Genomic DNA, 27,434 nt, shown 5'->3' with positions numbered 1-27,434 from the left:
AAAGTACCACCTTACCTTGGTCTGAAAATCTCCTTTAGTGTGTTTTATGCAGAGACTATTGTTTCCAGAAGACCATTGTTAAAACAGTTGAGGCAGGACCAGGGCTGGTCATTGTTATGTAGTATATATTGAGCAATGGATCAGAGCTTTTCTGTATTTGTCCAATGGATGGAGATTTTTTTGTGGGGGGAGGGGGGAAAGAGAAGTCCTGATTTAGTTGATCTGATCAGCTAAATTCGTTACTATGAATAGACAAAGATTGTGACCAGAGAGAGTATCACTGGAGGAAAACACTGATGAGAGGCAAATGGTAAGGGGAAATTTGCTGCACATCTGAATACAGAAGCTGAAAACCCTCTAGAAATACTGCATCAGATCTTTGGAGAGTTAGGCCCAGGAATATGTATTCCCCTCCACCCCAACCCCCCCCCACAAAATGCAGGAAATTTAGACAGAGCCATGGTTGGGAATTATTCCAACAAATGGTTGTTTCCTAAAATGGGTTTGAATGTAGTGCTTTCTGGACACATGGAGACATAATAGATGCATATGAAATGCTTAATTGATTGAATGAACCAGGGACTGTGGAGAAGCTTAATTACACTTATAGCTTTGCTACCTTGATTGCATCCAAGGCCCACTACCAGCTTCTCAGCTATAATCTGAGGATACAGAGAAGACAGGAAGAGCAATGAGGAGACAAGCAAAAGAAGATGATTCAGATAGTTTCTTGGGATGTTTTGGGTTACATCTTGTCTCCCTTGCTCCCCCAAAAAGAGGCAGATTGACATCCCATCTCCTCTAGCCAGCTTATGGCATATGCATGATTGAAAGTGATTTACGGCACCTTTCCAGACTCAGCCTCCAAGCAGGAAAGCTGACATTAAAATGGTGCATGTGACAGAAATGTGGCCTTGTGGAGCCCCAGAGGAGCTCCAAATCAGATCAGCTGTCCTTCATCAATCAAAAGTTGGCTGTAGCTCACTCCTCTATTTGGAACAAGTCTAGTCTTCCATCATTATGGCAGAATGGTGGGTTCATGAATAAGGTTTTAGCACAAAACTCAGTACGCACTTGTTATTGTAATCTCAGCCTGTAAAACGAAATGTCTCAAGGGTGAATCAGCCTCATCATCTGCAGTACCACATTTAGAATGTCTTTGTGCATTTTTTTTTTAATTCTTGGATTTCTCCCTCCTTCTTCCAATGCAGACCTGTGGCTGGTGCTCAGCGAGGGTGTCCTTATGCATTCAGCTGGAATCTCCAACTATAAATAGGAACTGCAGGCAGTCTTCAACGAAGAAGCACTGGCTGGGGAGAAAATTTGATCTCTGTGCCATTTAGGTAAGCACTGTGGTAATCACCCTGCAGCACAAATTCACTGTGACATGATATTACCTCCACTCCATGGATGAGGAAACAGATTCCATGAGGTTGAGAAATTTGCCTAAACTTATATATGTAATAATGTAGGCTGATAGTCAGGAATGGAGGGTCAGACTGGAGAGGTGGAGGGAAAGGCACAAAAAAGAGAGGATGTGAAAGTTCCAGTCATAAAGCAAGAGGAAGAGAAGATGTGGAAAGAAACGGGAAGAGGGGTCAAATGGGTGCACTGTTTTTTTGCCAAACGCTATTCACCTGGAGTTCAGTTATAAAGCATTTGAAATATGATCAGTTATCTGTGCACTCACTGCTGGTCTAGAGTCTCTTCGCTAATAGCATAGCCAAAGAAGCCCAGTAGGGGAAATTCTTGGGGCAGAGCTGGCTAACAGGTCCAGTGCCAGATCAAGCACACTGGGGATTAGATTTGACCAGTGGACATGGCATTCTCTACCGCTGGTATCAAGTAAATGTGACCCAGTCGGCTAAAGCTCTTACCTGCCCCAGCTCTCCCCTCTTATATGGTCAGCGGGCACGAGGCATGCGTGCTCCAGGAAACAAGTGGTCTGTGTCCTCAGCTAGTCATTGCTCTGTGCCTCTCACATCTCAGTGGCAGCAAGTTGTACCCTGAGTCATATCACATCACATGATGCAGTCAGGAAATATGCTATCTGACAAACGTTCCTGCAGCACTCAGCATGCTCACCTATAGATAAAATAAATGTGGCAGAAAAGTAGTTGAAATATTAATGGTATTTTTCTTCTTGGTGTTTTCTTATACTCTTTGAACATTAAAAGCAACATTAAAATAGCTGCATTTCTTATACTCTTGGACTGAGAGTCACTACCTATTAAATGATCCTTAGCCCTTGAGCAGAACTTGGTGTTACACCTGTAAAATTTTTAAAAATGAACAAGTCTAATAATTTCAGAAGCCTGATAGTTATGCAAACATTAGAGAGGATTGTAGTGTGTTTGTGGTATCTTTACAACTCCCTGGAAAGTAAATATTAAATCCATGTTTTCCATGAGGAACCTTGTTTTCGTTAACCCAGTCCTTGAAGAGATCACCAGGGATATCACTGTACATTTAATGAAAGTTTGGGAATTGCCATAGCTTGCACTTACAGAGAAATTTTTGTCATCTGGGAGCACAACAGTGACAAGAGATTAATATATGTTCTTAAGAACCAGGCACTTGAATCTACCTGCATTATGATTACCTTTCTTTTTCCCTTCCCTTCCCTTCCCTTCCCTTCCCTTCCCTTCCCTTCCCTTCCCTTCCCTTTTCTCCTCCTCCTCCTCCTCTTCCTCCTCCTTCTTCTTCTTGTAGCAGGGAAGACTCATCAATAGCTCTTCTAGGAATAGGAGTTTGTACTTTTCTTTCTTTTCTTTTTTTAATGATTGAATTGTTGATTAAAACAATGCTCTCTGTCTGTCTCCTCAAAGCTGCCATCAATCCTGGAAACTATTTACTTTGATGAGAGCCAGTTAAGGCACAAACTGAGTTAGAATTCTGGAGGTTATGAAAAGCACAGCAAAAGCTGTGTAATGCAATACACCCTAAATAAAATGGGATTGGACTTCATCCTGTTGTGGGGTTTGGAGTGGGGAAGCCACATGATTAGATTTCTGTTTTACAGGATTATCTTGGCTGCAGCATAGAGAGGAGGCAAGGCAGAGGAAGGGAGACCACTTGGTCATAGTAATCTTGACAAAAGACAGAGGTAGCCTGGGCTGGTGTAGCAAGAGAATGGAGATATGCAGGAAGCAAAATAACACAGTATTTAGTGGCAGACTCTATGTGGGAGATTAAGGGACATGCTACATCCTTATTGATGATAAACATGGATTCTCAGGGGGAAGGATGTGCAGAGAATGAAGTGGGGGAGTTTTCTAGAGCTTGGAACTGATTGTTACTCTAACTCTATATGTGATCTTTTCCTTACTAGATGAGAAAGTCCAGGAGGATAGAATCACACAGTGTAGTTTCTCTCTACCAGTTTGGTATCATGAAAGAACTCACAGAATAACTGGGGTTTAATACCAGCTCTGCAATTTAGTAACTTTGAAGTATTAGGCACAAATACTTAATGTCTAATCAGAGCCCACTTCAGGCACCAGGAAAATAGCAGTGAACAAAAATGAAAATCTCTACTTTTATTAAGCTCTGTCTGGGAAGACAAACAACAAACAACTAAACAAAAAACTAGAGAATCACAAACTGTGTTAACTGCTATGGAGGGAAATAAAAAAGGATGATGAGATGTAGATAAAGAATGAGAATTGATCAGTTGCTCAAGAGTTGGGGGGAAAACATTACAGGCAGAAGGGACAGCAAGTGCAAAGCCTGCCCATGGGAAAGGGTCTGGTAGGTCACATAACACGTGCTCCATGGAAGTAGACCTTGAAGGCTCTCTGGAGATTGAATTTTATTCAAAGAGCAAGAGAAACCATAGATAAATTTTAAGCAAGAAAGTCAACATGCTCAGATTTACATTTATACAATGTCATTCTGGCTAATGAATGGAGAATCAGAGAGGGAGAAAGTGAAGAGAGATTAGCTAAGAGACTATTAGAGTTCTCCAGAAAGGATAAAGTGATTCAAATAATAATAATGCATCTATAGCCTTACACTCTTGTAAGCATTTTTTCATAATTTATATATTTATTTTGTCTAAGTTTAAGACAAAAAACCCCACTGAAAATATATTACTCAACTTATAATTTTCCTTCATTTTATTATAAAAATCCAGAAAACTTTAAAAAGTTTTACACTATATGCCTACCACCAAGATGCTAGAATTAACCTTTTCCTATTCTTGCTTTGTTGTATATGTAACCCCCTAATCATTCCTTCATCAGGCCATCTTATTTTTTGGATGCATTTCAAAGTATAGGTATCAGCACACTTCACTCCTAAACACTACAGCATGAATATAATTAACTAGGAATCTGTATTTTTTTAATTCCTTTTTTTGGTCATAAGACATACATATTTGAAATGCATAAATTTAAATGACTATTCAATGAGTTTGCCAATTTCTTTCTTCTCTCCTTTTGGGACCCTGATGACATTTTATGAGGCTTATTGATATTATCCCACAGGTCCTTAAGTCTGTAAATTTTTTTCAATCTTTTTCTGCTATTCAAGTTGGATAATCTATTGATCTCTCTTCAAATTCACTTTCTTCTGTCATCTCCAGTCTGTTAATCTCAGTTCTATAACTTCTTTTGGTTCTTTGTTATAGTTTATGTTTCTCTGCCAAATTTTCCTTTTTTTCATTATGTATATATTTTTCTTTATAATATTGTGCATAGCTATAATATCTGCTTTAAATCCTTGTCTGCTCATTGGAACATCTGGATCATTTTAGGTTTAGTTCATTTTTTCATTTAGGTTTAGATCATTTTATCATTTTAGTCTCCATTGATTGTCTTTTCTTTCTTTCCTTTCTTTTTTTTTTTTTTTTTTTTTTTTGAGTGGGAAGGGACAGAGAGGGATAGGAGAACCAGGATCATGACCTGAGCTGAAACCAAGAGTGGGATGCTTAACCAACTGAGCCACCCAGGTGTCCCAGGAGAGAAAGAATCTTAAGCAGGCTCCACAATCAGTGCAGAACCCCATGTTCAGGTTCGATCTCATGACACTGAGATTATGACCTGAGCTGAAGTCAAGAGTCACAGCTTAACCAACTGAGCTGTCCACGTGCCCCAATTGTTTTTTCTTTTGAATTTGGTTCATATTTTTCTGTTTCTTTGTGTATAAAGTAATTATAGAGGGTTGTATCCTGGACATGTGGATGATATTCTGTGTAGATTCTGGATTCTGTCAAGTTCTTCAGAAGAGTGTTGATTTTTTTCAACTTAAAATAAAACAACAGCTCTGATCATAACCTAAAAACTCCAGTTTCTGTTGTTAGTCATTTATATATGTTGACTGATTACTTTTCACAACCCTATCGATTTTATAAGGTAGACCATTTTATAGAAGAGGAAATTGAGGCACAAAGAAGTTAAGTAACTTGCCAAAGATCATACAGCTAGTAAGTGGAGAATCTTCAGAGTCTGACCTTCAAACACTTCTTGAAGTGGAGTGCTAAAAGTGGGTATAGAAATAGGTGGACAAATCTGAAAACTATTAAGAACTTAGAATTTCTCTAAGACTTGGAGAGATATAAGCAGGTGGTGGGAAGGGAAGAATCTAAGAGTATTCTGGGGTTTTGGCTTGAGCAATGGGATGTGCTGATAAAATTTACTGATATAATGAAAACAAGAGAAATACCTAGATTTTGCTTGGTTGTTGTTGTTGTTGCTTTTGTGGGGGGAGTATTATTTTAGGTTTGTTGAATTTGAAATTCTACTAGATATTTGAATGGAATTGTCCAGTGGGCACTTGGGAATATGAGTCTGGAGCTTGAGGGGTGTTTGGATTAGGGCTGGAGACACAACTTTGGTAGTCATCAGAGTATGGGTATCTTTTAAAAACCATTGGATTAGATGAGGTAACTAAGGCAAAAGTATAGAGAAGAGCTGATGGCTCAGGAAAAATTCCCAAGGCACATAAGCACTAAGAATTTGGGTAGAATTTGGCAAAAGAAAATAAGAAAAAGCAGCTAGTAATTGTGAAGGAGACCAAGGAGAACATAGTGCCATGGAAGTGAAGAGAAGAGAAAGTTTTTAGGAGGTAATAATGTGTATGAAATGCTTTTGGAAGGTTTAGAAAGATGAGGACAAAAGAGTCTCTGTTGGATTTAGCAAAGTGGAAGTCAATAGAGTAATAAGGTTGGGATATGTACTGGAATGAAGAATCAATATTTGAATGAGGAAGTAGAGACAGCAAGTTCTGAACCACTGGTTAATAAGGTCTATTGTGAGTGAAGAGCAGAGGAATGAAGAGAAATTTTTTATGCAGGTGGAGATGATACAGTAGAAAGGGAGACATTTATCAACATTAGCCATTAATCAAGTAGCTGATTTAGCCAATTCGTTGGATTGTTTTGAAAAATCAAATGATTTCTGCACAACTGCTCTGTAGACTATAAATTACTTTAAGAAGAATTTTAGGACTTTATTATTTCTAGGCTTTGTAATTTCTGTGGGTGTTTCTGTTTATCTTATACAGTAAGTATCTATTGATCAAGGCCCCCATTGGTTTTAAATTCTTTTATGTTGTGTTAATAAAAATTGATCTTTAAATGAGTGCTTTTTCTAAATTATCTCTTTTTGGAGTTTTGACTAGTTGTTTTACTCCTCTGGACTTCATTATTCTATTTTGAAAATGCATGGTAAATGATGAAGAACTATATTTATTGTTATAGAGAGAAGTCCAAACATATTGCTGAGTGGGGAAGAGGGGGGTTTGAAAACAACATATGATATATAATTTCATTTTTTGCAAAACTATATACATCAATGTATTTATTTCATTCAATGCATTTATTTCATATGTCAACATCTGGACGTATTATTAACAGAATATCAAAATGGAACTGTTTATCAAAATTTAAAAATATGAAATAGTAAAACTAAAGAGAATAAAGAAGACAAAACCAGGCAAAAATAGATAATATTTTCTTTCCACGGTAGGTCAATTTTATCATTTGCAAAGAGATAAGTCTCAAAATCAAGGTGGATTGCATGGAGAGAAATCCAGCTCGGTTTATGTGAGCATGAGCCCACAGAAAAGGACCATGTTAATTTTGAACTTACTACTACTCCTACGTGGAAAAAAAAAAAAATCAGCCTGAATCCAGGTGTCTTTTGATCCTTATCCTTTCCCATTTTCTATAAGCCATTCCTTCAACAAAGCTCGCCTCCATCTATGCTTCGCTAACAACATCAGCTCCACTTCCTGACCCAGTTCTGTATGACTTCTTTGGGTTCTGGCTTTGAAGATTTTGTCGGTTGAATCCTGCATCCTTCCTTTTATTCTTGGCTTTATCCAGAGAATGCTGAGTTCCAGCTCAGTGTGAATTTTGGAACACAGATTTCCTGCCTGGCTCTGCAGGACAAATGCTACTCTGCCAGGTTTTTTTTTGTGGCTTTGTTCCACTCTATCTGCAGTGGGCAATAGTAGGCGTCATGTTCTGGTGCCCTCTGATGCAGTCTGCCACTCGCCCAACTACACCTTGGCTTACATCCCTGTGTACCAGTGTTTTTTGTGATTGCCCTTTTTGAATTAGACACACTTTATAAGAAATTGGTAATTGTGCTTATTTTTGGCTGCTGGGAAATGAGTCTTAAAAGTCTCGATCCTAAAAAAAAAATCTTATAATTTTTCCAATAGTTTTCTTTGCTTTGAAAAGTTATCTGAAGGTGAGGGAGTTGAAGGACACATTCTTGGGCTGTTTACTCTGCCTTAGAGGCCCTTTTTTCTTCTTTCTCCTTATCTAGTACAGCCCTACTTCAAGGTCCAGCTGAAATCCCAGGCACTCAGAAACCTTCTTCATCATCCCTGCTTTGGGGATCTGCCCTTTCTCTGTGTTTTGGTATCACAGAATATCTGCACTGTTTTGTTTGGTTTTCCTTTCCAACTTAAGCTGTGCTGCCTCACCTTTCCAGTTAACAATCGGCTTTGTTCTTCCACTCACTCATTTTTTCCAGGTATAGGCTCTGGAATAAGAGTGCCGGGAATTCTGGCTCTGCCTCTGGTTAGCTGCATTATCTTGTTAAAGACACTTACCATTTCTATGCCTTAGGCTCCTTCTCTGTTCAGTGTGGTAATAATATCCATATTTTGAGGCTGTTGGGATAACATGGAACATGTTTAATACAGTGCCTGGCACACAGCTGGTATCCAATAATTTGTATCTTTTGTATTCTTATTTTTATTTATTTATCTTATTTTTATTTAACTACTCTGTAGTTAGAAGAACTGGAGAAATAGTTATAAAACAGACAATATTCTACAGAACTGGTTTCTGCCCCAATAGAACTTCCATTCTAGTCCTTAGTAAGTAATTACTCAATTATTTCTTTTAAATTCTACTCTTTTAAGAAGTACAGGGTGCTATGAGCATGTCTTCTGACTTCCTCTGGAGGGTTTGGGAAGGTCCTCCGAAGGAAGCAATAAATGACTTTAAATTAGCAAAAGGGATAGATGTGAATCAGGTTAATGTCAGGAAGAATATCAGGAATGAGAGAATCCAGAAGGCAAAGGGAACAGCATGAGTGGGAACTCTGAACCCAGGAAAACATGAAGCATCTGAGACACTGAAAGGCAACCAATGGGGCTGGAACTCAGTGATCAAATGAGGTGATAGTTCCTAGACAGCCACCCCTGGGTTTTATTTCTCATCATTTTCCTAATATCTTGAGCCTACATATTAAGGAGCCTAATTAATACTTGTAAATAATTAAGTCTACGTGGATAAAGCTGGCTCATCTGATTCCTTTAGGCACCAAAAGAAAATGGTTTTCTGGGTCAGTGATGTATAAGCGAGGGTCCAGCCAGGAAAACAGAAACATGTTGGGCATTTCAACATTGAGAATTTAACATGAGGAGGTAGTTACTTTGGCATCAGAGAAATGAAAAACCAAAGCATGACACTGAAGTAACAAAGAAGGAGTAACTCCAGGAAGCCACCACTTCTCCAGACCAGAACCTCAAGCTTGTCTTCCTTGCATCTCTTCCCTACATCCAGTCTGTCGCAAAATCCTATCTTTATAGCCCAGAGGAGCTGGAACTCAGGACTGGGGTGGGGGTAGGAGGAGGTACGTGGTGGAAAGAAACAGTCTCTCTGGCTGCTACTCAGCAGGTGCTGGGAGGACGTTCCATGTAATGCTAGTACCTGTATCTCTAAGAGTGAACCATTCAGGTTAGTTCTAAGAATACTGAAATAAAGCAGGAGACTGAGGCCAGTTGTCCATCCCAGGCTGGAGGGCCATTGCTAAGACAACAGTGATAGGAACAGGAAGAAAGCAGAAAGGATCCTGCCTTCTAGTCTTTCTCTAGTAGCCACGATTGGTGGAAACCAATAGGGAGTCAGAGGGCAAAAGGGACACATGATTTGCAGAGTCCCAGCACCAGCGTCACACAGCATAGTATAGAAGGGCACATTGAAATTTTTATCTTTATGATAGGTTTATAGAAAAGATACAGGGGTTGGGCATTGACTCTTGGTTCGGATGTTTATTTGTTTTCTATTAACATATAATGTATCATTTGTTTCAGGGGTACAGGTCTGTGATTCATCAATCTTACAAAATTCACAGTGCTCACCATAGTATATACCCTCCCCAATGTCCATCACATGGCCTCCCCATCCCTCCCACCTCTCTCCCAACCCTTCCACTCCAGCAACCCTCAGTTTGTTTCCTGCGCTTAAGAGTCTCTTATGGTTTGTCTCCCTCTCTGGTTTTGTCTTGTTTCATTTTTCCCTCCCTTCCCCTATGATCCTCTGTCTTGTTTCTCAAATTCCTCATATCAGTGAGATCATATGATACTTGTCTTTCTTTGATTGACTTATTTCACTTAGCATAATATGTTGTTGCAAATGGCAAGATTTAATTTTTTGATGGCTGCATAATATTCCATTGTATATATGTACACCACATCTTATTTATCCATTAATCTGTTGATGGACATCTAGGCTCTTTCCATAGTTGGCTATTGTGGACATTGTTAATATAAACATTGGGGTGCACATGCCCCTTTGGATCACTACATTTGTATCTTTGGGGTAAATAGTGCAATTGCTGGGTTGTAGGGTAGCTCTATTTTCAACTTTTTGAGGAAACTCCATACTGTTTTCCGGAGTGGCTGCACCAGCTTGCATTCCCACCAATAGTGTAAGAGGGTTTCTCTTTCTCCGCACTAGATGGGGTCTTGATCTTGGGGTTGTGGGATCGAGCCCCTCGTCGCCCCCCCTTCTGCTCAGTGTGGAGTTTGCTTGGGATTCTCACTCTACTTCTCCCCTTCCCGCTGCTCTCTCTCTCTCTCTAAAATAAATAAATAAGTCTTTAGATAAAAAAAAAGATACAGGGGATAGGAAGGTAAGAACAAAGGAGAAGGTAAGCATTGTTCATTGGATATCAAGGGTGACATAGTCTTGCTTTGGATAGCATCCGATTTTCTGATTTCTGACCTTCAACATATAATAAGTTACTTTTAAAAACTTCGCAGTAAAAAGATTCCATTGACCCTTTCTTTGGTAGTAATAAGATGAATTCCTCCACTAATGTAGAACCACAGTGAAAACATCTATGTAAGTTTATGCCACTCTCGTCTGAGTTGGAAATATATATGCATATGTATATATGTATCTATGCACATATATGTAAAAATATATAATACCTACATGTACACACACATATACACATCCATATTTAAGTATACAATGTGTATTTAAGTATATATTTTAAATGATTGAAAAAGAACAAACTTTGCAAGCTCTCACTCTTGGGCTTAAAGCTGTTGAAAACCAGCACATATTTCATTAAAAGAAGACTGCAGGTGCTTACACAGGCCTAAAAGGGTCTTGCCATATACCATATCTGTTGCTTGTGCATTCCAGGGAAAGCTCTGCTTCCCTGCCTTTTCCTTGCTGGTTGATTGTAGACTCCCTGGGATCTGGAGAATCATGTGTGCCTTTTCTCCCAGCTTATGGCCTAAGTTTCAACTACCTAGTGAAGCTGAGCAGGCACCACCCAGAGAGCTTTTTATTACTCCCCTTGCCCTGAGTCCCATGGTATGGAAGATTTCATCACCTAAACCACAAATCAGAGGTTACAAATCATTTCTCAATATTTATGAATAAAAACTTCTTAAAAGTTAGGCACTATTTCGACACTAAGTTGATTCAATTCCAATCACAAGCAAATGGATGTTTGGGCCATCCCAAATAGTTCCAACAAAGACAAAAATGTGATGTTGTTTAGCTATTTTGGAATATTAAAAGTAATGATTGGATCCCTAACACTACCTTTAAGTACCTAAGAGACACAGATTTAGGCCTAATTAATTTTTTCCCACGTGTACTGTATTAAAAGATGTGTTTGCATGGAAGGTCTACTTAGTACAGAAGTGTGACTTGACCGATTCCTCAATATGACAATACTTGAATTAAGTACTTTAGTTCCTTTATTTCAACTCAATTAGTGAAATAAGTACTTTGGTATGGAAGGAACTGATGCTACAACATTTTCATATAAAAGGAGCTTTGAAAATGTTATATCATTCAAATTGACTCATCTGTCTCAAACATTCATTTCCTAGAAATAATCCAAATAATCCTTTGTAATAATTGAAACCTTCTTGTTTTATTTCACCTGCTTTTCTTGCTCTGATTTTCAACATTAGAAAGCAATAATAACCTTGGTAAAGATAATTCCTGTGGATCATTATAGCATGGCTAGTCCTAGCTGGCCATTAATCCCTCAGTAATGCCAAATACTTTGATTCCGTTAAGTCAACACAACCCAGAATTACTGACAGTCACAAACCAAGGTCTGACAATTCAGTGTTCAAATGTAAAACAAAATACAGTTTTTATCAGAAATATGAAATACAGTAAACAGATAAATATATTTTTCAAAAATATGGGCTTGTTACAGAGACCTAAATAATTACCCAGATATCAATTTTTAAAAATAAAGTATGCATTATTTATGTGTTTGTTTTCCTGCTGGTAACGATATTTATGTGAGAAACAGAGAAAAAAATTCACAGTGCAAGCATGGCATAAATCTTTGATGGGGTTTAGAATTCTTGGCACCTTTAATCTGCATGATATTTGCTGCCTCTTCACAGGACCCATTATGGGTTTGAAAGACCAGTCATCAAAAGTTAGCTCATTTATTCCGGATGCTTTGCTTTTCTTTCAAATACGTTACCACAAAGTGCTGCATAGTGCCTTGATTATGTTGTAGAGTTGCGTACTTTAACATTAATGCATTAAAATGTAATCTTACTCACATAGTAAAGCATAAACATTGGACAGAATTATGAAATACAATTATTATTTTTAAAGTAAATGACAAATTGAAAACAAGATTAAACCTGAAGACTGAGGTCCATTTCTGTACCTTTGTTAAGGATCCTTCGCCGTTGTCAGTCGAACCTCAGCTCCTGTCTTTTTCTACTCTGGAAAGAAACTGCTCATCCCCAACTTGGCCAAAGACCTCTTTTGGAGCTTTTCCACTGTACAGAGATTTTTAATGGCTTCACTAGATAGTCGTTTACTACTACTATAAAATTTAACTTCCTTATTGGTGCAGTCTTTTGTCTTTAGCTTCTTCACTTAGCAATACTTAGTTCTCTCACTACCTAAGTTCCAGGTACCCAGTCTCTTACTTTCCCCTAAATAGGGTAGAAAATTGTCCCTCTGATTCACAAGGCTGCTGTTGATGGAGAGAAATTACAGATATGATGTGCTTCTCCCAGGCAACAGCACACCTAACAATCACATTTTTCCCTTCAACTATACAAAGACTTATTAGCTTCATTTGCCTTTCTCTAAAAAAGCTACTCTGAGCTACTTTTCTCCTTTCTTGGCCAATTGCTTAGTTGAGTACCTTTAAAATGAGATGTATATCACATCAATTCTATAACAACCCTCATACCTGAGATCTAATATGTTTTCTTCCTGGTCTTATGGAGACCATATATGCTAAGTTAACAATCTAAGTAATATCAGAGTGTAACTTTGAAAACCACATTGAAATTCTTCCAGAGAGCAAACAAAAAATACATAGTAATTTTAAGACAAATTCAAATGTTATGGAAAATAATAACTATGTGTAATGAAACTTGTAGCTAAATTAAAACAGGTCCCCACAATAGCTCTTGGTAGGCAGAGCCCATATTTGTGGAGGAGGTAGGAAAATTTGCATAAGAGCCAAGGAGATTTCTGAGACTGAAGAATCAAGAACCTGACCCATCTCTTTTGAGTTTCAATGTTATTAGAATATCTTCAGTAGACAGAGTTGATACTAACTGAAGTCTGCTGGCAGGAAGGACTCCAGACTCTCCTAAGAAATGTGCAAAATTGGTATCTCAGTTTTGACACCAAGGTTTGCATGTTAGAACTACTTTTGGTCAAGCCAGAAACCTGCTTGGGTCATGTTTTAGATGGAGTGACTGAAGATTTGATCATGACCTAAAAGAAGTGTATCAAGGACCAGCAAAGAAATCATTACAAGTGGACAAACATTCTTTGGACATCCAATGCACAATAGCTATGGGATGTGGCTACTATTGAGCAATTATACTAGTGGTCTGGTTAGACCTCCTGGTTCTCTTCACTTGGAATCAGGAAGTAGGACTGACCACTTTGGATTGAATAAACCTGAAGAAACTTGTATAGTTCAAAGCAAGTATGGTTCCTAAAGGCAAATATAGGACTTCAGCTGATGAAGTAATTAGTGGTATTATAAAGGAGTTATAAATCACCTTTGTATTCTAAGCTTGATTTAAAAAGTAGTGTCAGTAATGTAGGTTTGAAAATGTTAAGATACTCAAAATTTATTCTCAACTTCCAAAGAATTTGGAATAACATCACGTTTGTTACATTAAAATTTTTTTTGGACGGGCACCTGGGTGGCTCCATTGGTTAAGCATCTGACTCTTGATTTTGGCTCAGGTCATGCAGGGTTGTGGGATCTGCCCTGCGACGGGCTCCATGCTCAGTGCAGAGTCTGCTTGAGAGTCTCTCCCTTTCCCTCTGCTCCTCCCCCAGCTCACACTCTAAATAAATAAATAAATAAATAAATAAATAAATAAATAAATAAAATCAATCTTTAAAAAAATATTTTTGCAAAGATCTTATCTCTCTCTCTAACTTTTGTTTATTGAAGGGCATGACTTTATCTTCATTCTTGCTTCACCTCCCATGGAGTACCACAAAGTACTCTACGTAAAATAAATGTTTAATTATCTAAATCAGTATTAAATTATGGAATGAAGGCATAAATTTGGAACATCCAGAATATTTCAAATACCTAAAGATACACACATTTTTAATGAATAATATTTATTTTATTTGAGAGAATGATTTTTTTTACAACTAAGGTTAAAAATAGTGGCTATGGTGTTATGATGCACAGAGAGTTGGGTTGAGAAGGTGAGTTTAAGTAAAAAGAAGAATTAGCTCTCAGGTGTGCAGCCAGAAATTCTGATTTGTATTTGGAACTTGCTGTTATATATTTTTGGAAAGTCTTTTGATCTCAATTTTCTAATTTCTTTGTCAATCTTATTTGTCATTATATATTTTATATATTGTATTAAAGTGTGTTCCAGTGAGTTTATTCTCAGTATTTAATTTTTAAAGGTTTACATCCTATTCTCTTAAAAAGTCCGTATCTTGTTTGTAATGGTTGTTTATGTGTCAGCTTGGCTGGTCCACAGTACCCAGATATGTGCTCAGACATTATCCTAGATCTTTCTGTGAGGGTGTTTTTGGATAAGGTTAACATCTAAATTGGTGGACTTTTAGTAAAGTAGATTGCCCCCATATTGTGGCTGGGCCTCATCTAATCAGCTGAAGGCCTGAATAGAACAAAAGACTGACCTCCACAAGGAAGAGGAAATTCTGCCAGCAGATGGCCTTCAGACTTGAATTGTGGCATCAGCTCTTCCTTGGTCTCTAGCCTGTTGGCCTACCCTTGCCAGGTGCCACAATCATGTGAGCCAATTTTTTAAAGTAAATCCATCCATCTATCTATCTATGTACCTATCTATCTATCTATATCTATCTATCTCTCTCCTATTGGTACCGTTTCTCTGAAGAACCTTAACCAATAGAAAGTTAATGAAAGAAAAAAACACAGAAACCATGGTATAGCAGGATTGTCATATACAGTAGTTTCGAAATGAATTATCTGGTATTCTCTTTAATTTTGAGGAAATGTAGAGAAGAGGAGAATATATTCAGTGACAGATGTAGGGAACAGAGTAAGGCATTAGACTGTGATACTATCACTAGTTATCCCCTCATGTCAATTCTTCTTTAAATGATAGGCTCCCCTTTCACATCTTCATTTGCAGCCATGTGTGGTCTTGTGTCTAAGCTCTGTCCAATGTTATATGCAATAGACTGGATGTTTATTGAGCTCCCAAATATTTATGTTGAAATTCTAAGCCACAGTATGATGGTATTTGAAGATAGGGCCTTTTGGAAATGACTAAGTCATGAGGGTAGGGCCCTCATGAAATAGATTAGTACTCTTATAAAAGACCCCAGACAGCTCCCTTGCCCCTTCTATCATGTGAGCAACAGAGAGAAGATGATCATTTATGAACCATGAGGCAGACCCTCACAAGACACTGAATCCTCTGGTGCTTTGATCTTGGACTTCCCAGTGAGAAATAAACATCTGTTGTTTATAAGCAACCCAGTCTAGGGTACTTTGTTATAGAAGTCTGAATGGACTGTGATAGAATGTAAATGAAAATGTCTTTCATTTTCAGCAAGTGTACCTAAAAAGAGGGGTCAGGTCCTTCTTCCTTTCTTTTTCTAACAATGGTTAGAACCATCTTGGACAAAGAACTGATTATGAGAACAGAAGCCTAGTTTTTGGCACTGCAAGTCTCCAAAGGAGCCCTGGGCTATCTACCTCTAGATTTTTTTTTACATGAAGAAGAAATAAACTCTTAATTTGTTTAAGCTACTATTACATTGGATAGCCTTATTTCTTGCAGCAGAATGTAATCTCAATTGACATATAGTTATTAGGAATTTGGAGGTTGATGCTCATATTTTCTCTCAAAATGATATTGTTAATTCTGTAATTTGGGATTCTCTTTTGTAGACCTCAACCTCCAGACAGAGACATAGTATTCTAGTGGACAGAACTGAAAATTTCTCACCTTATTACTTAATATTCTTCATCCACACTGAAGAGAAGAGTAGCAAATATAAAAATGATGATAATTATTTGACTTCTCATTTCTGAACAGAAGTCTCTGTTCAAATTACATCTGTGCCCCAATCCATTTCAAACTGAAGAGGTTCTCAAGCTAATTTAGATTTTGTATTTTCTATGTCTTAGGAAGATATAATATTGGTTTTGCTTAGATTCACTTAGAATTGAATTTAAATTCACTCTAACATATTGCTTTGGGACCATTCTTTTTTTTTTTTTCCAACCTCTACCTCAAACATCCATTAGCCTAGTAATCAACCAATAAAGACTAGCTGTGGATGCCCCAAAGGTGCTTGAGCCAATTGCTTCAGACTTTCTACTTGTTAACAGCATGCTTTGGTACTGACCTCAAGTGTTGTTTTTATGGCTGTAACTTCAACTTTAGCGCTGCTATTGGCCCTTTGGATTGGGTGTTCATAATTGGTTTTCATGGCATCTTATCATTGGTTTGCCTTAAATGATATTTAGCTTGTTTTTACTTTCTACCATTTACATCCTGAGTTAGCTTGATCAAAGTTTTCCTTAGTATCCTGGTTGTTGATGAGGCAGGAATAGCCATGCTGAGAAGTGGGAAAGGAGTTGGAAATATGGAGAAGGTTGGCCATTTTGTCACAAGATTCATTTTTTCTTTTGAGAGAATATTAATAGCTTCCATTAGTTGGGGGACAGTGAAAGATTTTAGGTAAGGAGTGAGCTGATCAGATCTATATCTAAAAATATGATTTTGGTGGCCATATGGAGGGTGACATCAGGAGATGGTATCTAAGAGAGTAATAATGGTTAGGTGGTGATTATAACAGTCTTGATGAAAGACAGTAAAGCCTAAATGTAAGCACTTAGCAGTGATTATGGATAAAAGGGAAATTTAAAGAACTATTTAGGGAGTAGAGATCAAAGTACATAGAAATCAGATGTGTTATGGAAGGGAAGTCAAAAGAAATCTAGAATGAGCCCTGTGTGTTGCTTGAGAAACCATTTTGAGATTGGTCTGTTCCCAGAAATGGCAAAAGAGAGAAACAAGGGTATAATTTAGAAGGAAGATACTAAAGTCATCTTGGTTTATGCTCAATTTGAGAGCCTCTGAGCCATTTTTTGGGCCTAGTTTGCATTTGAAAATACAAATCAGCAGGTCACAGGAGACATATGGATGGTAGAAATGGAAGTGGAAATCCCCAGCAGTTGAAGCCAGGGAAATGAACAAGTTACTGAGGGAGAACACAAGCTGAGAAGAGATGAGTTCTTGATTAAGGATAGAGTCACAGAGAATACCAAATCATGAGGTAAAAGAAGAGAATCTTAAAAAAAAAAAAAAGTGAGAGTGAGTAGTAAGAAAAATTATGAAGGAAAAAAGAATTATGTTGAAATCTATCTTCATTTCAGGAAAACAGTTTAAGCAGCTGTGGCAGACACAAAGCTCTGTGTTCAATAATCTGTTTTGCTCTGGGCCAGAAAGACTGCATTTTCCAGTTCTCACTGCACCTCCATGGGACCGTGGGACTGAACACTGGCTGATGGAAAGGAGGCAGATATGGAAGTAATGTAGTCTACTTCCAAGCCCCATCCCTAAAACATTGCAGGTGATCACATGCATGCTCTCTCCTTCCCATCCATGGGACTGGATGGAGAGTCATGCAAGAGAGCTTTCTGATTAGAAATACCTATATCAGACTTCACTTGACTGAGAGATAGACCTTTATTGTGTTAACCTACTGAAATGTTGAGGTTATTTATTATAGCAGTTAACCACCTTAATGGATACAATTTAAAAAAGTATCTTCAAATGGAGGTAGGCAAAATAGGTGAAGGAGATTAAGAGGTACAAACTTCCAGTTATAAAATAAATAACTCATGGTGATGAAAAGTGCTGCATAGGGAGTATAGTCAATAATATTGAAAACAATAATGGGGATATGTAATTTTAAGTTGTACTTTTGGTATTGCTGACACACTTTAAAAACACAGCCATCTTAACAATATGCATCTTTCAAGATACTTTATTTGCTGTCTTTTGAAGCAAGGATGTAAGTTTCAGGGTCATTGGAATGGCACCAAATCTTAAATTTATGTTTAAAACAGACTAATAATAGAGGAACAGAAGGTTAGTACACACATATACACTCAATGATTGTGTCCTGATTATGTTATAGCCTGTCAAGGACACTAGCAAGCCTTTTCTCAACCACTCTCCTTGGGGTCATCAAACCAAGGGTAGGTCTAACAACTAAAATTCCTAGTGTCAAGGGGTCATGACATTTGCATGTGATTTCCTTGAATAGAATGTCTAAGCAATGATTTACTACCATGATGGAAACATCCTGGTCCCTGAATTATGAATCAAATATAATATAATATGTACCTGAGTGTAAGAAGTAACAAGGACACAGAAAGAGTTTTTCCCAAGTCAGTCTTTTAGACTAAAAGAAAAGGCCTCAAAGGCAGCCTCAGGAATTATGAGTTCCTCAGGGGGGTATGTTCAAGAAAGTAAATTCAACCACATGAAGGAATTTAGACAACAAAATTCATAACCTTGGGATTATAACCCCAAATAAAAAATGTACCCAATACTCATTTAAATGATTAAAATGGGGGAGAAAAGACAAATCTCCCATTAAAAAAAAAAATCCAAATAATTTAGGTTGATACTGCCCCTTCAAGGAGGTGTGGACTATACTTAGTGGCTTGCTTCCAAAGAATACAGGAAAAAAAAAAAAAAGGAAGAAATAACTTTATAGTGGAGAAATCTGGCAAATGCTGCTTTAGCCAGGCCATCAAGGTTAACACCATCAGCATATACCCTTGACATGACGTGATAAGAATGACACTTCAGGGCGCCTGGGTGGCTCAGTTGGTTAAGCGACTGCCTTCGGCTCAGGTCATGATCCTGGAGTCCCTGGATCGAGTCCCGCATCGGGCTCCCTGCTCAGCAGGGAGTCTGCTTCTCCCTCTGACCCTCCCCCCTCTCATGTGCTCTCTCTCATTCTCTCTCTCTCAAATAAATAAATAAAATCTTAAAAAAAAAAAAAAAAAAAAAGAATGACACTTCACCTCTGTGGTCTTTCTCTCCAAACCTATAATCTCAGTGAAATCATGAGGACAACATCAGACTGAAAAACCAGAGTGGATGACATTCTACAAAATACCCGACCAGTACTCCTCAAAACTGTTGAGGTCATCAAAAACAAGGAAAGTCTGAGAAACTATCACAGCTAAGAGGAGTCTAAGGAGACATGACAACTATGTGCAATGTATCCTGCATGGGATCCTGAAATAGGTGAAGGCTATTCAGAAAAACTAGAGAAATTTTAACAAAGCATGGTTTAGTTAATAATAACGTATCAATATTGGTTCGTTAGTTGTGACAAATGTATCACAACAATCTAGGACGTTAACAGAAGAAACTGGGTGTGGGATACATGCCAACTCTCTGTACTATTTTTGCAACTGTTCTAAAAATCTAAAACTATTCTAACATGAAAAAAGTTTGTTTTTAAGAAAAAGAAATTCAGAAATAAAACATTTGCTTTTTTCCTTAAAGAATAAATCTAAACATATAGTTCACAGCAAAACTGACCACAATCCCCTTTCTTTCTTTTCTGATTCTTTAGCTCTCTGAAACTCACTGGTGGACTCTCTCTCTCCCCAAATCCACATTGGTTGCTCATTTTCATCTGTCTCCCTGGTCACCTTGATTATACGCTTCCCTAAGCTCCATCTTCCTCAATACAAGATGTTCCCCACCAGACATAGCCCAGTAGAAATTTAGTTTGTCCTCTGTGGTTACTGTTTTTCTTGGAGAAGTTAGGTGACCAGGCTCTTGTCCTCTGCGCTCTTTCTCATCTTTGTTTCATTTCTGACAGAGGGCTGGGGTGAACTGTGGACCTGTTGATCATTCTCAGTCCATTACATGCACAGATGATGATAAATTAGCAAATTAAGGGGAGGGGGTAAGCAAATCTCTTTATTTTAGAAAAGTTACTGCTAAATTAGCATAGGAGGAAGTAAAGGTAGGCCTTAACTACCATGCTGTTTACATTTACCCCCAAATATCATATATTTAATTAAAATCACTGACTATGAAATTTGAAGGGAATTCAATGAATATCTAATTCTACATTCTCAAGTTACACATTAGGAAAATAAGGATCAGATAGTTTTTGTGACCAGCCCAACATAATGCAGTTAGTGATCAGAAGATCCATGACTATTCTCCTCCTCTTCATTTTTCATGTTCTTCAAACACTGAATTCAAAATTTTGTCATGATTGAGGAGAGTTGCAGGCTTTGATGTGGTAATTCTTCTTTCTTGTCAAGCAGGGAACATGGAAAGAAATGAAATAGGAAATGAATACACTAAAAGGATGAGACTGATCAAATACTGTTTTATTCCTTTTGACTTAAAGGCCTATCTAGAGATTTGCATCCTGTAAGAAGGCTTGCATGAGCAGCATGACAACCTGCTTGATGATCCAGTCACTACTACTTTACGGTGCTTGGTCTCCAGAACCATGGGGCTTCTGAGCACCAACTGTCAAGTGGATTCCTTATTAAATAACTTGCAACCATTGTTTTTATTTAAGCCTTTGAGAGCATCAGAAGGCAAACATCTCGTTTAATTACTCCTGTCTTTATCACTTCATTCAGGTGGGTAGTCATTCACACATCCGCTCAGGAATCCATTCATCCATCTCCAATGTGCCAGACACTGAGCTAGGTGCTAGAAACACAGACATGGGGAGGCATCATCCCTAAATTCAAGGTGCATACTGTCTACTAATTTAAGTGTTGGTGAAGAAAGCCTAACAGTGTTTCATGTAAAATCTCTACAGAACTTCTACCTTAACTGTACTCATTAAATATTGAACCCTATTTCACAACCTATTAGATAAAGACTCAAATGGTATCTGTAGTAAATACAAGTGAAGAATTCTTAAAAACCACAGAATTCAAGAAAAGAAATTTAAATTGTACATCGTTTCTTCTTTTTACGTGCAAATGTGTATACACACACATACAAGTGTAACAGTTTCCATGTTGATCAACAAAAATTCAATATTGGAAAGACCAGAAACATTAGCCTACCAATAATTATTTTAAATATTTATAAATAAAATTGTATATATTTATCAAGTCCTCTGGTTCCCTAGGCCTCTGTGACTTCTGGGTTATCCAGTGATGATTTCAGTGTCTATATGTCCTATGTGGGCCCATGGATGCCAGAGCTATCTCAAGGGTTAAATCCAGCCCAGACACTTTAGCTTCCCTTTACAATAGAAATCAAGAAATATTTTCTCACTTGGTTATGCATAAGGGAAGGGATTGAATACACAGCCCAGGTTGTTGAGATGGATTTATTAAAGAAGTTATTTTACTGACTTAGACAACAAAGTATAACTACAATGTTTTGACACGTAGTGACAAGTCTCACAACACATTTCTTTTGTTCACTACATACTGACTTTTACCTATAAAGTTCAGTGTCATTGCATAAATTAGAAATAGTAGCTCTGTTTGGCACAGTCCCTGAGAATAAAGAATGTTATTGTCCTACCAAAGAAGAAAGACTTCAAAATTATATTACATCATTCCCACAGCTAATCAGTGTGTTCCCATGCCACACTCTGTTCATGGTTGCCTTTGAAAATTACAATTCCTTGCATAGTCTTTGGTGCCAGTCATGTTATTCAGTCAAGGTATAATGAAAACAAATTCGTCTATTGTCAGTTACTGTTCAAAGGCAAAGGCAGAAAAAAGTTGCTGCAGAAACGTTCCAAACCAGCTAACTGCCTGAGTTCTAAGAGACATTCTATGAGAAACTCTTCACAAGAATAACAATAGCAATAGTGAAAGTGGCTAGCATTGTGACATTTCCTTTGCGTGCATCATCTTATTTAAACCTCACAAAACCCCTATGAAGCAAGTGGAATTACTCTCCCCTTTTTATAGATGAGGATATTGAAGGTCTGAGAGAGAACTTGCTGAAGCTCACACACCTTATAAACGGTGGAGTTGAAATTAAAACACAGAGCATGCTGTGTTTGTAACCATTAGTTTTTAAGGAATTTATATTTCAAAAAGAATTACTTAAACACTTTTTTAAAAGCTACTGTTTAGTTTTGGAGCAAGATCTGGACTGGTCAGACTTCAAAGGAGAGCTACAAATAAGAACGACTCATTGGAATATGCCCCGAGTTTTGTTCTTATTTCTGCCATTGATCATGATATAAGTAACTCATGTGTGTCTCCACACATACATACCTGTATCATTTCATTTACCAGGCTCCCATCTTAACATTTTAAGGGTCAGTTTGTGATTCATATGTATGCTGAGCTTTCTTGTTTTCCTGATTTTGTTCATGGTCTTCTCCTTATTTGGAACATTCTTTCTCCCATGTCTACCTAGTTAACTCCTTCTAAAACCTCCAGCTTTGATCAGTTACCTCACCTAATCCTCATAAGCAGTATTTTAAACTTTTACCACTATCTACTGAACCCTCTCCTTGTATTTAGCTTCCTATTGCTCTCTAACAAATTACCACAAACCCAGTGACTTAAAACAACAGGAACACATTATCTTGCAGTTGTGGGGGTCTGAAGTTGGAAATGAGTATTACTGGGCTAAAAGCAAGGTGTCAACAGGGCTGTATCTTTCTGGAGGCTCAGGGGAGAATATGCTTTGTTACCTTCTTCAACTTCTGGAGACCAGCTACATTCTTTGGCTTGTAGCCCTTTCCTTCATCTTTAAAGCTAAGAGTATAGCATCTTGAAATCTCTCTGTGATTCTGACCTGCCTCCCTTCCTCTTTTACTTATAAGGACCCTTGTGACTTCACTGAGCTCACCTAGGTCATCCAGGATAATCCTCTCTATCTTAAGGTCAGCTGATTAGCAACATTAATTCTATATGCTACCTTAATTCCTCCTTGCCATGTAAAATAGTTTTTGGGGATTAGGACATGGGCATTTTTTATCTCAAAGAGATATCTGTACTCCCGTGTTCATAGCGGCATTATTCACAATAGCCAAAGTATGGAAACAACCTAAGTGTCCATAAAATACCCACACACAAACACACTGGAATATGATTCAACCTTAACAAAGAGGGAAATCCTGTCATTTGTGACAACACGGATAAACCTGAAGGTCATTACGCTAAGTAAAACAAACCAGAAAATGAAAGATAAATACTGCATAGTATCTCTTATATGTAGAATATATATATTAAAAAAAAAAAGTCAGACTTACAGTTACGGAGAGTAGAAAAGTGGTTGCCAGGGTCTGGGGAGTGAGGAAATAGGCTGTCTTTTTTTTTTTTTTTTTTTTTAGAGAGGGAGGGTGGGGGAAGGGTAGAGAGAATGTTAAGCAGGCTTCATGCCCAGCAGGGAGCCCAACATGGGGTTCAATCTCATAACCTTGAGATCATGATTGAGTAGAAATCAAGAGGCGGATGCTTAACCAACTGAGCCATCCAGGTGCCCCTGGGGGATGGGGATATAGGGAGAGGTTGGTAAAATGGTGCAAACTTTCAGTTATAAAATGAGTGGGATAAATAAAGTCTGAAGATCTAATGTACAACATGGTTACCATAGTTAATAACACTATATTGTACAATTGAAATTTGCTAAGAGAGTAGAATTTAAATGTTCTACCCCAATAAATAAATAAATAAGGCAGATATGTGAGGTGATGGATGTGTTAATTAACTCAGTGGAGGTAATCCTTTTAATATATCTATGTATATATATATATATCACAATTATCACATTGTATACTTTAACCATCTTGCAATTTTATTAGTCATTTATACCTCGATAAAGCTGGGGGAAAAAAAGAAAGAAAAGAACCCTCCCTTGATTCTATGGCCTGCTCCAGTCACTATTCTGTCATTCCTTTCTTGAAAGACTGTTACTATATAGGTTTTGATTAGTTATATCTAGTCTATTTTAGGAGTGTTGATTTTGTTCCATCAAAATGTATATGTCTATTCTCAACACCAATATCATACTTTCTTTATTATTATAGCTTTAGAGTAAGTCCTGAAGTCAGGCAGTGTAAATCCTCTAATTTTTCCTTTTCTATGTAAAATTGCTTTGGCTAGAAAAAGAATACACTAAACCTGAGAATGTGGAGTATAGAAATAAAAAAATAAGAGCAGATAATAACTAATAGAAAAGTAGATATAGAAGTGAGGAACAACAAATCAAAAGTTTGTTCTTCAAAAAGACCAATAAAATTGATAAGCCTTTGAAGTCCTTGATCAAGAAGAGAAAAGAAATAAAAGCAGTATTAGGAACAAAAATGGGGACCTATTAGATACAACGTAAGTTATAAGAATATTAGAGAATATTAATAAGCACATGGAAAAACATTGAAAAGTTATTTGAATTAGTTTCTTAGATAAAAACATAACACTGAAACTAATTTAAGAAGAAATAAAAAAACTTGAATGGTTTAATAAATATCAAAGAAATGAAATTATGCATACAAATAAGTTTAGGTCATTTTAAAACTGAATTCTTCCAAACATTCAAAGAATTTCATAGTAAATTTTTAGCACATAAGTAAAAAAAATCATAAAGGACAAAAAGGTATATTTGGGTAAGAGGAACAATAGATTAAGAAGATACTGAACTGAGAGGGATAGATACCAAACAACAAATACACTTAAAACATGGAAAGCAACAGCAACAGTTGCTTGAAGTAGGTAAATCACCAACTGTAATTAGAGATTTTATTATACTTACCTCAGAAATGGAAAATAAAGCACATAAAAGTAAGCAAAATGTAAATAATCTGATTAATATGGCCAAACATCTCAAACCAATTGATATATAAAGACCAACACAGCCATCCGTTATGGTCCTGGATAGTGCATTAAGACAAAATAAAATGAATGTATAAAGATTAAATGGAAAAGTTGAAACTGCCATTGATTGCAGCTGATACACTCATCAATAGAGAAAACCTAATAGCATCAATAGATAAACTATTGGGACTGATAAGAGTTCTGCAAGTTTTTTTTTTTTAAAGGTTTTATTTATTTGACAGAGAGAAAGAGAGCCAGAGAGGGAACACAGGCAGGGGGAGTGGGAGAGGGAGAAGCAGACTTCCCGCGGAGCAGGGAGCATAATGTGGGGCTCGATCCCAGGACCCTGGGATCATGACGAGCCAAAGGCAGACACTTAACGACTGAGCCTCCCAGGCGCCCCAAGAGTTCTGCAAGTTTGATACAAGATCAAATTTAAAATTAAAATGTTCCTCTACAATAGAAATAATTAACTAGGTAATGTAAAAGCAAATAAGATATATCAGCAAAAGATTTATAAAGTATCCAGGAGCTGATAAGATAAAGAATGCACAAGATCTTGGGGGCGCCTGGGTAGCTCAGTGGATTAAGTAACCAACTCTTGATTTCATCTCAGGTCATGATCTCAGAGTCATGAGATCGAGCCCCCTGTCCGGCTCGCACTGGGTATGGAGCCTGCTTAAGATTCTCTCTCTCCTCTCCCTCTACCCCTCCCCTCCACCCCCTTCCCCACTTGCTTGTGCATGCCCTCTCTCTCTTTCTCTTAAAAAAAAAAAAGAATGCACAAGATCTTTATGGAGAATATTTTAAAACTATTTAAAGATACAAAAGAAGATAGTGCTAAATCGTAGAATACATCATATTCATCTATGAGGAGATATAAGATTTTAAAGATGCCAGCTGCCTTTAAATTAGGTATGTACTTAATGTATTTTTTTAAAAGAAATCACACATTTTATTTCTCACTTCATATAAAATTTTCATATGTATTTTTAATAAATTATCTGAGGATTTGTAAAGAGCTTTTGACTGATTCAAAAATTATGTGGAAAGATAAAGGTACATGAAAAGATAAATTTATAAAAAAAGAAAAGGGGGGATACATAATCATACATGAACAATCAATAACAAAAATGAGGTGTGTCACAGAAACATACACTATACCAATGAAAGAGAAAGGGAACTCAGAACATCTCCCTAATGAATGGGAAATTGGCATGATAGAGGTGGTATCTCAGAAATATGGAGAAGGGGATGGATTATTAGTAGATGGTATTAGGAAACTAAAGTCTCAGTAGGGGGAGAAAAATAAATTTGGATTCCTAACTCATACTATATGTAAAAATAAAGTTTGAATGGACTGAAGACCTAAAAAGTGAGAGATAATGCTCTAGAGCTTATAAGGAAAATATAGAAAGATATCTTTAGCTTGGAATACCTTATTCAACAAGATAAAAAGGGAAAAACATGAATTTGCCTATAGCACAATTAGAATTTCTTTTCCACCAAAATTCAGATAGGTCGCTGGGGACAATGGCAATGTCTAACAATGACAAGGGATTACTACCTAGATTATGTAAGAAATTACTGCAAACCAATGAGAAAGAGAACACACAATAGAAAAATGGGAAAAGGATATGAATTAGCAAGTCACTGAAGAGGAAATCCCAATGGTTAACATGCATGAGAAGAGATGTCAATGTCAGTAGTAATCAGGTAAATGAGAATTACAATTAAAAATTTCCTAATTTATATACATCAGACTGGCAAAGAGTAGAAGGTTGTATGGTAACAAATGCTGGCAAGAATAGAGACTCTTTTTTTTTTTATTAAAGATTTTATTTATTTATTTGAGAGAGAGAGAATGAGAGAGAGAGAACACATGAGAGGGGATAGGGTCAGAGGGAGAAGCAGACTCCCTGCCGAGCAGGGAGCCCGATGCGGGACTCGATCCAGGGACTCCAGGATCATGACCCGAGCCGAAGGCAGTCGCTTAACCAACTGAGCCACCCAGGCGCCCCAAGAATAGAGACTCTTAATACTCTCCAAGGAAGTGCATACTGGTGTAGCCATTTGAAAAAGCAATCTAGCAGCATGGAGGGAAATTTGATCTGTGTATACTATTTGAGTCAAAATGTATATGTCTATGTGTTTATAGAAACCTATTAAGGATCATGTATTAGAATATTGAAACCCTCCTGTTTGTGGTAGCAGCAACCAAGAGTCTGTTACTAGAAATAGATAAAGGATACATTGAAAGCATACATTGGAACACTGCACTGCAGTCAGAAGTAATGACTGAGACACACATACAGCAACATGGATACATCTGCAAACTCAGTGTTGAGTGAAAAAAGAAACAATTTAAGCAATGGTACACTTCCATTT

General features: G+C 37.3%; 1 long non-coding RNA gene across 1 annotated transcript in view; it reads left to right on the top strand.

Moving 5' to 3' along the window:
* Positions 1–27,434, top strand: part of LOC115940131 (uncharacterized) — a 152,751-nt gene that overhangs the window by 51,637 nt on the left and 73,680 nt on the right. The window contains exon 3 of the long non-coding RNA XR_014146449.1: positions 1,212–1,343. This is a non-coding gene — a long non-coding RNA (uncharacterized LOC115940131). The remainder of the gene's footprint in view (positions 1–1,211; positions 1,344–27,434) is intronic.

This window comes from Leptonychotes weddellii, chromosome 6, assembly GCF_054177405.1.
Source record: "Leptonychotes weddellii isolate Sample4059 chromosome 6, ASM5417740v2, whole genome shotgun sequence".
In the NCBI taxonomy this organism is placed as follows: Eukaryota; Metazoa; Chordata; class Mammalia; order Carnivora; family Phocidae; genus Leptonychotes; species Leptonychotes weddellii.
This window is presented reverse-complemented; position numbering and strand designations above follow the sequence as displayed.